The following is a 13,732-nucleotide window of genomic DNA, read 5'->3' as shown; positions in this document are numbered from 1 at the left end:
CCTTCCTTCCTTCCTTCCTTCCTTCCTTCCTTCCTTCCTTCCTTCCTTCCTCCCTCCCTCCAACAGCATTTTGGTTCACTTTTAGACAAATTTAGGGATCCAAAATGCTCACCTTTAAGCTAGCAAGTCAAAAATAATGAGTTCCAGGCTGTTAAATCCAAATGATTAACGTCAGCTGAAAATAGAGTTGGTGAAGTAGAAGGGAATTCAAAGGCAGTTGTCACAGTTTGGGTGAAAAAAATGTTGTCCTGTCTCTTGCGTTCCACAACAACATTTCTTTGCTGCGCCACCTTTTGTGCACCGTATGCCACCTGTAAAATTCATTTGAATGCTAATGCTCTAGTGCCTTTGTCAAACGTCCCAGTAGGCACTCAGCGGGGAAAAAGAAAACCCGCCTTGTCTTTTGTTCACGTGAACGTGGGGTGGTCCAGAGACTGTGAAGTGTGCAGCACAAGGAAGCTTTTTATTTCTAAGGAACATAATTGTTCYGACAAGAAAGCCCCGGGAAAAAAAGAAAATTAATATATTCACTTTCTTTCATCTTTTCACCTCATTCATTTTAAACTTGAATATAGATTGAAAGCTTAATAAGAAGCAAAACCCCAGTTTTTTCATCAAAACCTTTTGGCAGTAGGAAGTAGAATATCTATCTATCTATCTATCTATCTATCTATCTATCTATCTATCTATCTATCTATCTATCTATCTATCTATCTATCTATCTATCTATCTACCTACAGTATCTGTCACAAAATCAATAATATTCTTAACTTGTGGAATAAAATGGTTAAATTTGTTGCAAACATGAGTGTATTAAATTGGATTTTCTTCCTCATGAAGACTGATCTCAGAGCCATTTCAGATGACTTAACATCAGGAAATCATTTCAGGCAGAAACTCGGCTGACAGCCTGACCTTTTTTGGCTGCATCACTTCTTGCCTTTGAGGAAAAGTCTCCTGTATTTTGTGCCGAGAGTGATATTTATATCTAATKCACCCCCAAATAAAATCATCTTGTGTCCAACACACGCTGCACATGTAAGACTGTAAAAGTGTCCCGGTGTTATCATAGCAGTCTTTTGAGATTCCACCTTGGTGCTTCACTGATTCATTTCCCCTGATTCTTCAACAGCTCTGCTCGCCACACCAGGGGAAATCAAGCAAAGCTAACAACAATTAAATGCATAAGATTTATAAGCACTGTGTCCAGTCGGACTGTTTTTCCTGTAAGAAAACGTCAACAGTACCTTTAACAGGGAACAGTGCAGGGTCCACAGAGGATACACTTTCGAGGGGAAAAAAAGAAAGTTATTCAGATCTGTTAAAGAAATTTTCACACACAATTTAAACTCAAACAAATCTAAATAAAAAACAATGACAATAATAATACATAAGGTTAGTCACAGTTCCTGAGAAGTAGTTGTCATTAAATGTAATTGATTTTTTTTGGCTGAGTTTTAAACTGCTCACTATACAGACATTTCAATCATTTAGAAGTGATGTTTTATAAAAACACCATGAACAATTAATATCTTACCTGCTGTAGATAGCTTTTAACTGTCTTCAGTTTGGAGAAATAAACTTTAATTTTTGCTCAAGTKGGGCCAAGATCAAAGTAAACAGCTGCCACCTCCATTCAGCTCCATTCAAAGCTGTTCATCCAAACGCTATTTTATAAAATGTTATAAATGTTCTATTAGATTAGTTTACGTTACAGCGTCCATGTGTCCTACAAGTAATGGTGCATTCATGGACGTCAGAATTTCCCAGACCCAAATCAGAATCAGACCTTCAACCTGAATGATGAATTAATTTCACCCGCCTGATTTGAATTCAAACTCAGTCGATACACAATTTTTGTATGTTTGTAAGRCTGGGATGCACTGAAAGCACTCCGCTGTGGAGTTATGTTCAGTGCTCAAAGTTCCAACTTTCAGTGTATTTGAACATACCCCTCCCTAAAGGTGCAGTGCTTTTCAAACTTTTTAGCTTCTGGYTTGCAAAATTACAGCTGCAGAAACTGGCTTCAGATATTTCTGGTTTACATATGCAATCTTTGCTAATAATGCTGATAACTGGGACATGTGACAATAAAAGCAAACCTAATAACAATGATACTACATTTATTCAATTATTATTATTGTTTTTGTTGTTGTTGTATTTTTGCAAAAATTGTGTTGAAAATATTCAATTTATTAATTTGAATTGTATTTGATGTCTGGAAATTTCAAAAATAAAAAAAATGTTAACATTTCCAATAGAAAGGAATTTGTGATATTACAGTTTGTCATTTAAGATGAGTTTCCTTTGCAGAATACAGATTTTTATGTAATKAAATGTTGGTGTTTGCACTTCTGAGTTCACATAGAAATGTTGAAATAAAACAGAGGCAAGTTTTGGTATTCCAGACAAATTAGARTTTTAAAATGCATGGCTAGTGTTGATTGGGAAAGTGTTTAACAATGTTCATTGTTGTTTATCCTTAATTTCAAATAATTCTATTATGGCATTTTGTGCAAACTATTCACCAACAGGTTATCATGAAAGTAAATACTTGTGCTCTATGTATAAGCCAAAATTACACAAAAATAACTTGGGTTGAAATCACTTGCTGAAAGCTCGTTACCTCCCACAGTTCAAAAATCCCATCTGCACCCATGCATTGAAGTTTAAATTACACCGTCATTATACAATTCTGTTATTTGCAAGCACAAACATTTTCTGTGTATCCTGGGGTCACATGTAGCGGGAGTATTGTAATGTATCTGCCAGACTGACAGCTGGGTAAAGGTTTATAAAATAGTGCTTGCACGAACCGTTCAATTTTAAAATTGTAACAACTGGAGTTGTTTCAATACAGCAACAATCTACTGTGGAAATGGGTTTGCTCAGATTGTATGAACCAGCTAATAATGGCTAGGCTAAGCAGAGAGAAAATATGAGAAAACTATTGTTACATGATTTTTCTGTGCAGAGTYTTAGTAGCTTTTGTTTTAGTTGGCTCTGTAGCTCGTGGGCCTCTCTGCTGCTGCCTGAATAAGAGCACCATGGCACTTTGTAACATCTTAAAGATGAAAACTATCAAACCAATCTTAAGACTGGTTTGATAGTTTTCATCTTTAAGATGAAATAATTATTTTCGTCTAAAATAATTATTTTAGACGAAAGCTCCATGGTGAAAGTAGTTAAAGGGCAGGAGGGTAAGAAGAGGCTGTATAGGGATGAATGAACTGTTATATTAATGAGGTTTGACTGCCTTTAACAACTTGATCTTTATGGCAGCTGAAATTTACCCCACAGGGCTCTCTGTCTCCCTCAGTCTGCTGTGGCACTGCTTTCTTTTTTCTTTTTTTTACTTGTTTACAAAAGTGCACTGACGGCATTTCTTGACCTCTTCTGGCAAACAATGAGCCGTAACAATCAGCATCAGTCTGGCTTGATTTACACAAGCATAAATATTGAAGCCACATTTTCAGCAGTGCCTGTTTTTAGTCAGAGTAAGCGTCCATCATCAGAGGCAGATAAAGAACAGAAGAGTCATCTTAATCTGCTTAATTATAATTCTGCATTATTACATTGTGTTGGCATGTCTGGGTTTACAATCTTCACAAATCTATCAATATACTGCTGATTGTGCCCAATGAGGCAAAAAAAGAAGAAAAAAAATCCTCACTTGTTGACATATGTCACCAACAAGTAGTGTAATTTGCTTTTTTTATGACTGAAGGCCTCAGTTCGACAGTCCAATCAAGGACTTCCAATCATCATTCATCACAGCCATTGTTGCCACAGACCCATCAAGTTAGAGTTGATTTAAATGGCCTGTTTTGAATGTTTTTACAAAGCTGTGTCCAAAAAAGTCAGATGGGAAAAAAGCACACGTAACACAGCAATTTGCAAGTCATTAAAACCTGCTGTTTTATTGAAACAGTATACAAATACATCATATTTACCACTGAAAATAACGTGTTCGGCATATTTTCAATATATAATTATTTTAAACTGGATACCTTTTAAGAGTTGTACCTACAGCACAGCCATCTCAAAACTACCACCACTGGAAAATGGAAAAACAGATGGGTTTTTTATCCTTCTATAAAAACATTTCTTCTGCTCAAAAATTCAAATTTTCTGGTGTCAATATTTCACTTTTATATTGTATTGTACATATTGTATTGTATTATATTATTTTTCAGCTTTCAGTGTATATAAAGTCATGAATACAGACACAAAACAAAAACCTTGGTGACTGTGCAGATAAATATTTAGTTATTTAGCTTTTGTAAATATTTAGCTATTGTTTTAAATTTAGTAGAAAATGCTGTATTTCCTGGATTTTTAGTTAAATGTAAACAAAATTTCTAAACTACTTCTTATAATCCTAATTTGTTTCTTCTTATTTTCACTGAGTAGTTTTTGCTGCAGAAATTTGCAGCTGGAAGTTCCAAAAATGAGTTAAAAGCAAAAACAAAAAGGAGACATTTTTACTACAATCATTCATTGTGGTGGGTTTTTATTKTTGTTTTCTGTTTTTGCTTCACTTCCCAACCCTTCATACACATACTGTAATGTCAGGATCCCAGTTTTTTTTCTGCTCTGTTTTTCTGCATTAACCAGTCCATTTAATGGTGAACACGTGAGAAAGGTTAGGCGGTGCTGGTTCTGACAGCACACGCTGCAGCTGTATGCAATGACTCCTGATTAAACCACATCATACTTAAGGCTGAGTTGAGCCATCATTCTCTGATGGATCGTTAAACATCACACAGTGATAGCATGCAACCGCTCTGCAAAGCTCCTATCCTTCAGGTAGGATGCTTGCAAACTTGCCTGTGTCTCCTCCCACAACCCTTTGTTCCTGGAACTGGTTGGAAATCGCAGTAATGAACTCCTCAGAGTTTATTTCCATCAAAACATTCCTCCTGAGTAAAACAAGAGGAAGTTGCCTCATCATTTACCTGTTTGGTCAGTAAGAACAAGTTTTGCAACTTGTCCATATGAGCAGATAGTGTAGAGCCCCACCTAAAATATATATTTACCTTTATTTAACCAGGCAAATCCCGATGAGATCACAGAGAAGCCTGAACCTGAAGGAGCCTGACATGCAGGTATTTGGATTGTGGGGGGATAACCTGAGTACCTGGAGAAAACATGTGCAAAAACAAGAAAAACATGCAAACTGCACAAATAAAAAGGCCCCAGGTCTGAACACAGGACCTTGTTACTGTGACATAACAGGGTTAACCACCATGCTGTTTTAGCATCCTCACAAAAAAATATTATTAATCATCTTTGTGGTCTGATTTATGGAAGAGTTTCTGAGGTTCTGCCTTGATAGATCCTGGGCATCAAGTACTATACTGACATTCAGCATTGTTTTTCGTGATAATGATGTGAACTATAGATGTTGGGATATTCAAAGTTGTCCAATTTTCAGTTGACGAGTGTTAGTCTGAAATTGTTTCACTGTTTTGGAAAAGTGTTTTGTAGACCGATGAACTTCTACCCACCTTCATTTGTGAAAGATTCAGTCTCTTTAAAATGCTCTTTTTATTCTCCTTAGTTAGTTGCAAAATACTCCTCCAGCTTTTTCTTAATTCAGTTCAAGAATCTTTATTATCACCAAGGGTCAGTTTGTTGCACAGCCAGTAAACAAAACAAAAACAGTGATACACAAACACACACATAAAAAAATTAAAAAATCACAAATGTTCCTTAAGATATTTAACTACTGCTGGCATAAATGAGGTTTTAAATCTATTAAGATAAGAAAAGATAAGATAAGACTAGACTTCGTTGATCCCACCGTGAAGAAATTTGCACATTACTGCAGCTCAGTACAGGAGAGGATGAGAAGAATAAACAAAGATAAATAAAAGAAAAACAAAAACAACCCCACAATGTACACATGTGATATATAGTACTGTACATGTACCAATGCACATATACACATATACATAAACACATACAGTGGGGAGAGCAAGTATTTGATACACTGTTGATTTTTCAGGTTTTCCCACTTGCAAAGCTTTTAGAAGACTGTAATTTTTATCATGGGTACTCTTCAACTGTGAGTGATGGAATCTAAAACAAAAATCCAGAAAAATACAATGTAGGATTTTTAAATAATTAATTTCCATTTTATTGTGTGAAATAAGTATTTGATCATCTATCAACCAGTAAGAATTTTGGCTCTCACAGACATGTTAGTTCTTCTTTAAGAAGCCCTCCTGTTCTCCACTCATTACCTGTATTAACTGCACCTGTTTGAACTCGTTACCTGTATAAAAGACACCTGTCCACACACTCAGTCAATCAGACTCCAGCATCTCCACACTGCCCAAGACCAGAGAGCTGTGTAAGGACATCAGGGATAAAATTGTAGACCTGCACAAGGCTGGGATGGGCTACAGGACAATAGGCAAGCAGCTTGGTGAGAAGGCAACAACAGTTGGTGCAATTATTAGAAAATGGAAGAAATACAAAATAACGGAAAATCTCCCTCGGTCTGGGGCGCCATGCAAGATCTCACCTCGTGGAGCATCATTGATCTAGGTGAGGAATGAGCCCAGAACTACACGGCAGGACCTGGTCAATGACCTGAATAGAGCTGGGACCACAGTCTCAAAGAAAACAATCAGTAACACTCTACGCCGTCAAGGATTAAAATCCTGCAGTGCACGCAAGCTGCCCTTGCTCAAGTCAACGCATGTCAAAGCCCGTCTGATGTTTGCAAATGACCATCTGAATGATCCAGAGGAGGAATGGGAGAAGGTCATGTGGTCTGATGAGACAAAAATAGAACCTTTTGGTTTAAACTCCACTCGTCATGTYTGGAGGAAGAAGAATGATGAGTACAACCCCAAGAACACCATCCCAACCGTGAAGCATGGCGGTGGAAACATCATTCTTTGGGGATGCTTTTCTGCAGAGGGGACGGGACGACTGCACCATATTGTGGGAAGGATGGATGGGGCCATGTATCGTGAGATTTTGGCCAACAACCTCCTTCCCTCAGTAAGAGCACTGAAGATGGGTCGTGGCTGGGTCTTCCAGCATGATAACGACCCAAAACACACAGCCAGGGCAACTAAAGAGTGGCTCCGTAGGAAACATCTTAAGGTCCTGGAGTGGCCTAGCCAGTCTCCAGACCTGAATCCAATTGAAAATCTTTGGAGGGAGCTTAAAGTCTGTGTGGCCCAGCGACAGCCCCGAAACCTGAAGGCTCTGGAGGAGATCTGTATGGAGGAGTGGGCCAAAATCCCTGCTGCAGTGTGTGCAAACCTGGTCAAGAACTACAGGAAACGTCTGATCTCTGTAATTGCAAACAAAGGTTTTTGTACCAAATATTAAGTTTCAGTTTTCTGGTGTATCAAACATTTATTTCACACAATAAAATGGAAATTAATTATTTAAAAATCATACATTGTATTTTTCTGGATTTTTGTTTTAGATTCCATCACTCACAGTTGAAGAGTACCTATGATAAAAATTACAGTCTTCTACAAGCTTTGCAAGTGGGAAAACCTGAAAAATCAACAGTGTATCAAATACTTGTTCTCCCCACTGTATGCATATACCGTAAAGTACAGTATTAGTATTACATTTGGTCAACTGATGCCTGCGTCCAGATAGAAACAGCCTGAGCTCACCATAGAGAGGGTGATCAGAGTCTGCCAGAATCAGTCTGGCCTTTTTCACTGACCTGACTGTATGTAGGTCAGTGAGGTTCTGTAGGTCAATTCCAGCAATTCTGCTGCACATCCTGACAATCCCCCAGAGTTGGTTTTTGTTCTTACATGTTAAAATGCCAAAAGTAATTAAAAGAGACTCAAGAAAACACAAATAAAACATTCTCATAAAAGTAGAATCAACATTAAAACCACAGAGCTTCTGATAAAAATACATTCCCTCATGTTTCTTTTAAAGTGAGTTCACGTGAGCGTTAAAAATCAGTTTGTCATCCAAAACAGTTCCAAGATATTTATTATTGGTGTGCAACCTCAACAGCTTCACCGTTAATAACCACAGGAGTGGCAAACAAAGAGTGTTTTCCAAAATCAATGACCATCTCCTTAGTTTTTGAAATGTTTAACTGTATAAAAGGAGATGCACACCATTCAGTTTAGTCCCTGACCAGGGTCATCACTGCTGAGAAGAGACAGGATGACAGAATCATCAGCAAACTTTAAAATGTAATGCTGTGGATACTGGCTGCAACAATCATTTGTATTCAAGATAAATAAAAGAGGCGGCAGCCTTGAGGGGAGACTATATAGAGGAATGGACATCAGACAAAACCCCATTGACTCTAATTTGTAACACATTTAGTGACTCTTCTTGCTTCTGTCACTACATTTTTTTTAAAATATGTTACTGAAACTTTTTCCTAAAACTTGTTTTGTTTTCTTTGTTTCAAACTTTGATGGGTTAACTAGGTCCACTTTTAAATGATGTGATTTCTGAGATTTACACATCCCTTCATTCTGTTTAATCACATTTTACACAATTTCCCAATCTATTCAAAATTGGAGTTTTAAAGCAATACCAGTAATTGCCACATAATGAAACAGATTTTGTTTGTGTTATTTGTGAAACTGTGTTAGGACTTCATGTCAGTCAGTGTGGTGCTGCTAAGCAACAGACTGTCCTGTTGTTGACTGTCTGTCTTGCTGTAATAAAGAAAATTCATTACAGAACATCTTAATTATAAATGGTAGATGGACTGTGTGTTTTATGCAATGTTCTGCTATCCTTGTTGATAATCTCACACACACAGACACCCACATGCAAGCACACACATATGCATGCAACCTGACAGATCGGAGTCAACATTTGGTTCAGTGTCTTGCCCAAGGACATTTTGACATGTAGGGTGGGGAAGCAAAAATGGAATTGCCAACTTCCTCTCTGGCAAATGGCTGCACTTCCTCCTGAGCCAAAGCTGGTTCACTGATCTTGTGTTTATTCTGTGTGTTTTCTCCCATCAGTCCCTCTGATGGGAGGATGAGGAGGACTTCCTTTGTTTTGATTCACTTAACCAGCCTTGGTTGCTGTCTCGATGTGTTCTTATGAGCTAACACATTCGCACCTGAAACAAGTGGAAGTAGATGTTTGGTTTGCCGGGTTGTACTTTCTGTATTTTTGGAAGCAGAGATGCAGGTAAGACTTGTGAGAACTCATTTCTGCAAATAATGAATTAAATACAAATGTTAACACAAACATGTAAGACTGTCAAATTTATTTCACACACAAAAATCAGAATACTGTTTGCATGTTGTGAGATATCTGCTGCTGGTTACCATCAGGGGAGTGAGCATCAGTACTAAATTAGTGCCTTAAATCTCATTTTATGCCTGATCAGCCAATCAAATGAAGCCAACTACTACTGGCCAATGAGAGGCACAGATGATATGTTGTGTCTTTGCCTTTATTTGGACAGTATTCTGCTGCAGTCAAAGCTGACTGTGATTCCTCTGTGAATGGTTCAAAAGTAGGCATGTGTTAAGTTTAAATAAAAGTGTGTTCAACCTGCAATAAATAAGATGTCTATATAATAATCTGTCAATGGTATGGGACCAGCATTTAGTCTTGTCTCAAAAGATTCAGGACACAAACAGAGCTTGCTGCTCACAGATGTGGAGAGAAGTGAAGACATTCTKGTTGTTGAAGGTTGTGTAAGTGCATTTTAGAGCTCTTTGTTTAGTTTGAAGAAAATGTGGGTTTAACACGGACGTGTCACTGTAGAGTACAACCTTTCACATTACATTTGCTTGCTAATGTCTTGCAACAGATGCTCAGGCCCAATAATGTCTGCAGCAAGCAGTGTACTGGAGAACAGAGTCACGCTGACTCTGTGTGTGTGTGTGTGTGTGTGTGTGTGTGTGCGTGTGTGCGTGCGTGCATGCGTGCGTGCCTGTTTTTTAAATTGTGCTTTTACAATCCATAATACAACAGCACAACAACCAATTAATGAAAGCTCCTGCAGTGATTTGGACTGATGGAGTGCCGAGGGGACGTCATTCACCATGTATTTCTGGAAAGTTCCCCAGATTTTCTTTTTTTTCTGGAAACTAATTTTATTTTGATTTGTGTGATCATTTATAAATCATTTAAAAATTATTAAACCAGCACAAAAAGTAAAGGATATTTGGCAAGGTTGTCCATCATTTGGTGTCATCTTGGCCTCATGATGTCAAAATGGGAACATGATGAGGATCGTATAAATTCTAATTGAACCAGGAAATTTCTTGGTCGATTTTTGGATCAAACTCTTGTCATTGAATTGTGTTGTGCTTCCTGTTAGAGATCAGCAAGTTGTGTTAAAAGTAGGTTTTACTGTRTTTTAAGTTTATCGAGAAATTTCCCCCAAAAGCCAAATATCCCTTTTTTTATTTACCCCAAATGTTTCAGTTTAGCACAAAGTAAATCTCTCATTTAACCAGTCCTGTTATAGTTGTGTTGTAGACAAGTTTATTAAACCCTTTTATCTATCACTAAAAAGCTGGCAGTTATGTAACATCATTTTTACTTCAACTTACTTCTTTATGTGCAGATGGCCTTGTATGTTGGCCAAAATTTCATATTTATTTATGCATATTTTTGTTGTTTTATGTCTGTCTTGAAATGAAGATCTATTCTATTCTATTCTATTCTATTCTATTCTATTCTATTATGTACCACTATACTGTATCCACCAAGTGTGTTGTGCTTTGTGTATTAGCAAACTATTTCATGAACAACTTTTATTGAAACTTTCAGAAAATAATCATTGGATGTACATCTACGTTCAACTGATAAAGCTCAGCTCCCGATGTATCTCAATAATCCAGCTAAAAATATTTTTAAAAAATTGAGTAGGTATACTGGATGAGTTCTTATTGTGCGCATTCTTTCAATTAATATTACTTTTATAATTCTGCAAAGATTTTTTCTTACTTTATCTAATCGTTTCAGTATTTTGTTTCTTCTATAGGTCTGCAAGCTTTRTATTTTACTTCTTTAAATACCATTTTCAGTTGTTTTTGGCAGCTTCAAAATGCAAGCCTTTTATGCCATCTTTATATTTTCCTCAATTAAACCCCAGGTTTGAATAACGTGAACAGTGCTGCTATTTTTAGTCACGTTCCACAAAATATCACACTCTCGATGGAAGCACAAATCTGTTAAAACACAAGGTGCTTCAGCAGATTAGATATAAAAGACTTGGGTTGATTTAAAACTGCTCCTACTTGGCTGACAGTAAATTTTACTGTTATTATTCATATTTCAGATTTAAAGCGTCACACCAGTCACACTGACAGCAGAACAAGATGAGTTCTTCKGATCAATGAAATATTTGCATCCGCTTTGACAACCCACTGAACATTTTAGGACTTGCTTTATGCATTAATGAATGAGGGAAGGACTGTAAAATACATTTGATGTTGTGTCTCTCAGAAACAGAAAGGGGACTCTATCACCTTGAGTGTATTAATTATACCATCAAACACTGATTTAATTATCCAGCTGTCAACTGATGATTTTTTTTTCTTCTCTCATCCAAATATAGAATCATTCATTGGGCAGATAAATTGTTGATAGAATAATTATACATTGATATGATTACCATGATTTCTATTTTAATTTGTTATGGGGTATGAGAATATTTTCATTAGAATTTATTACTGTCATAAGCTGTGTTCCCACTGCTTGTTGTGGTCTGATAATCTGAGTGGCCATGTGCTGGGAGTGTTGTCATAAAAAGATATTTCACCCTGCTGAACCAGAAAGACATTGGGGGAAAAAAATTTAAACATTAATTTATTTTAATTCATGTAAAAATGCATGCACGCATTTCAGAGCTGTGAGGAAGCTGGATAGCTAAAAGACAGTAGAGCAGAGGGTGAATTTGCTCTTTAATAATGTGTGTTTGACACGTCTCTGACCCCAACCTTTAAAGAATCGTGGAGTCGAGTTACAGCCCCGAGGTGTGGAAACATCTTCGTGACATCCAGAACATGCATTTGAATTGTAAAACTAGTCCTCCAATATTAAGAAGAAAAAACATGTCCATGTCATAAATTAATACATAACTGGAACACGAGTGTTGAACTTTGCAGAAGCATTAACTTCCTGTGATGACTTGCTTCATGCAGTTTGGACCAGAGTTTGTTCAGTAAATATAGACCTCGTAAATTATAAACTTTTCAAAAACACAGCTTTGATTTTTAAATATCTTCTGTATTTTGATGAGTGTTCAGTCAGAATCTCACAGAATAGTCATTATCAATTAGTTTATATTTTCTTCTGTTTCTTTGTGTTTAATTGCACCATCATTTACCTGTCCTCAGTTAGTTCTCAGCCCCTCTGTTTTTTTCTTCAGCCTGCCACGCCCTCTTCACCTGTTCCTCATTCCCTTTTAATCTTTAACTCCCACATATATTCATTCGTTTTCTACCACCCCTTTAGCAGTGCATTGTTTGTTTAATGGCACAGTTCCGATCACTTACTTGTGTTTATCATTTCCTGCAGAGACTCTAAATTTTCACAGTATATATATATATATATATATATATAATATACACACACACATTTTTGGTTTTCTGAGCTCCTGGAGTCTGCATTCTGGGTTCCAACCTCCACTGATCATGACAGACAGACAGTTATTGCCCATTTGTCTTCAGCTGAGGATGATAAATATTGTGTAATTTTCAGTTTGCTGTTGGACAAAAAAAATCCCCGAACCACAAGACTCCCCAGCATTAGGTTTCTGCAATAAAGCATCACAAAGTATTTTTTACACACACACAAAATAACAAAAAAACTAAGAGATTTATTCTTTCAGTCAGGCTAAAAGTGTGTAACAAATTCTGAAAGCAGCCAAGCTCTCTAAACTATTCTATTTACTACTCTATTTAACATAGCCATTTGTTGGAGGCTGCTCCTTTGCAGCAAGTTTACCATTTTGCTCCAGGACAGTGAATGCAGCACAGACTCCAAATAAACCAATACTTAGGGTTTTTTTTTTCACAACAAAAGTTTAAATGAAGAGCAAAGCTCATATTGTGTTTAGAAAATTTAAATAAACACCTTGACTCATCTGTAAACTTTGCATTTAATAAGCTGAACTGCATAAATTCCAACCTGTCCATGAAAATCCTTACAGAAGAATGTGTTTGGCAGCATTAGAGTGAAAATGTAATTTGATAAAGCAGTAAAGGTTAATTAGAGGTCTCACGTGGAATGATGTTTAATGAATCATAATTTATCTCTTCTGCATCATCGAGCGTTCTCTCTGAATCTACCATCTTATCGCATCCTCTCGGCTTATTTATGCATCGAATCGTTAAAACTCTCATTAAAACACTGTGATGCAGACTCACCTGTGCATCAGCGTCGTGTCTCACATCCACAGTCTGAGAATTAAATGTTGATTTAGCAACGTCTCCAACTGCAATACACAGAATTAAAGCATGAAACATTATCAGTGCTTGGTTTAATTCTTTTAATTCAGGCGCAGAATCATTACAAAAAGGCTTTTTCTATATGTACAACCAGGGGGAGGCTTGGCTTGTTGTGAATGAGAATCTAGAACCTTTTTATGAAAAAAATGCAAAAAATAGAACAATCTAAATTTGGTAGTATGTGTTTTATATCACCAAGAGTTAAAGGCAATGCAATAATATTTTTGCATATAACGGTGTGTGTGTGTGTGTGTGTGTGTGTGTGTGTGTGTGTGTGTGTGTGTGTG

The 13,732-nt window shown here is 36.8% G+C and overlaps 1 long non-coding RNA gene across 2 annotated transcripts in view; it reads right to left on the bottom strand.

Annotated features, from left to right (window-relative positions):
- Positions 1-8,591: 8,591 nt before the first annotated feature.
- Positions 8,592-13,732, bottom strand: part of LOC106526695 (uncharacterized) — a 9,845-nt gene continuing 4,704 nt past the window's right edge. For both annotated transcript variants that reach the window (XR_001311292.1, XR_001311293.1), the window contains 2 exons: positions 13,365-13,432; positions 8,592-9,091 (listed from right to left, as the gene is read on the bottom strand). This is a non-coding gene — a long non-coding RNA (uncharacterized LOC106526695). The remainder of the gene's footprint in view (positions 9,092-13,364; positions 13,433-13,732) is intronic.

Source organism: Austrofundulus limnaeus, unplaced genomic scaffold, assembly GCF_001266775.1.
Source record: "Austrofundulus limnaeus strain Quisiro unplaced genomic scaffold, Austrofundulus_limnaeus-1.0 Scaffold289, whole genome shotgun sequence".
NCBI classification, from domain to species: Eukaryota; Metazoa; Chordata; class Actinopteri; order Cyprinodontiformes; family Rivulidae; genus Austrofundulus; species Austrofundulus limnaeus.
This window is presented reverse-complemented; position numbering and strand designations above follow the sequence as displayed.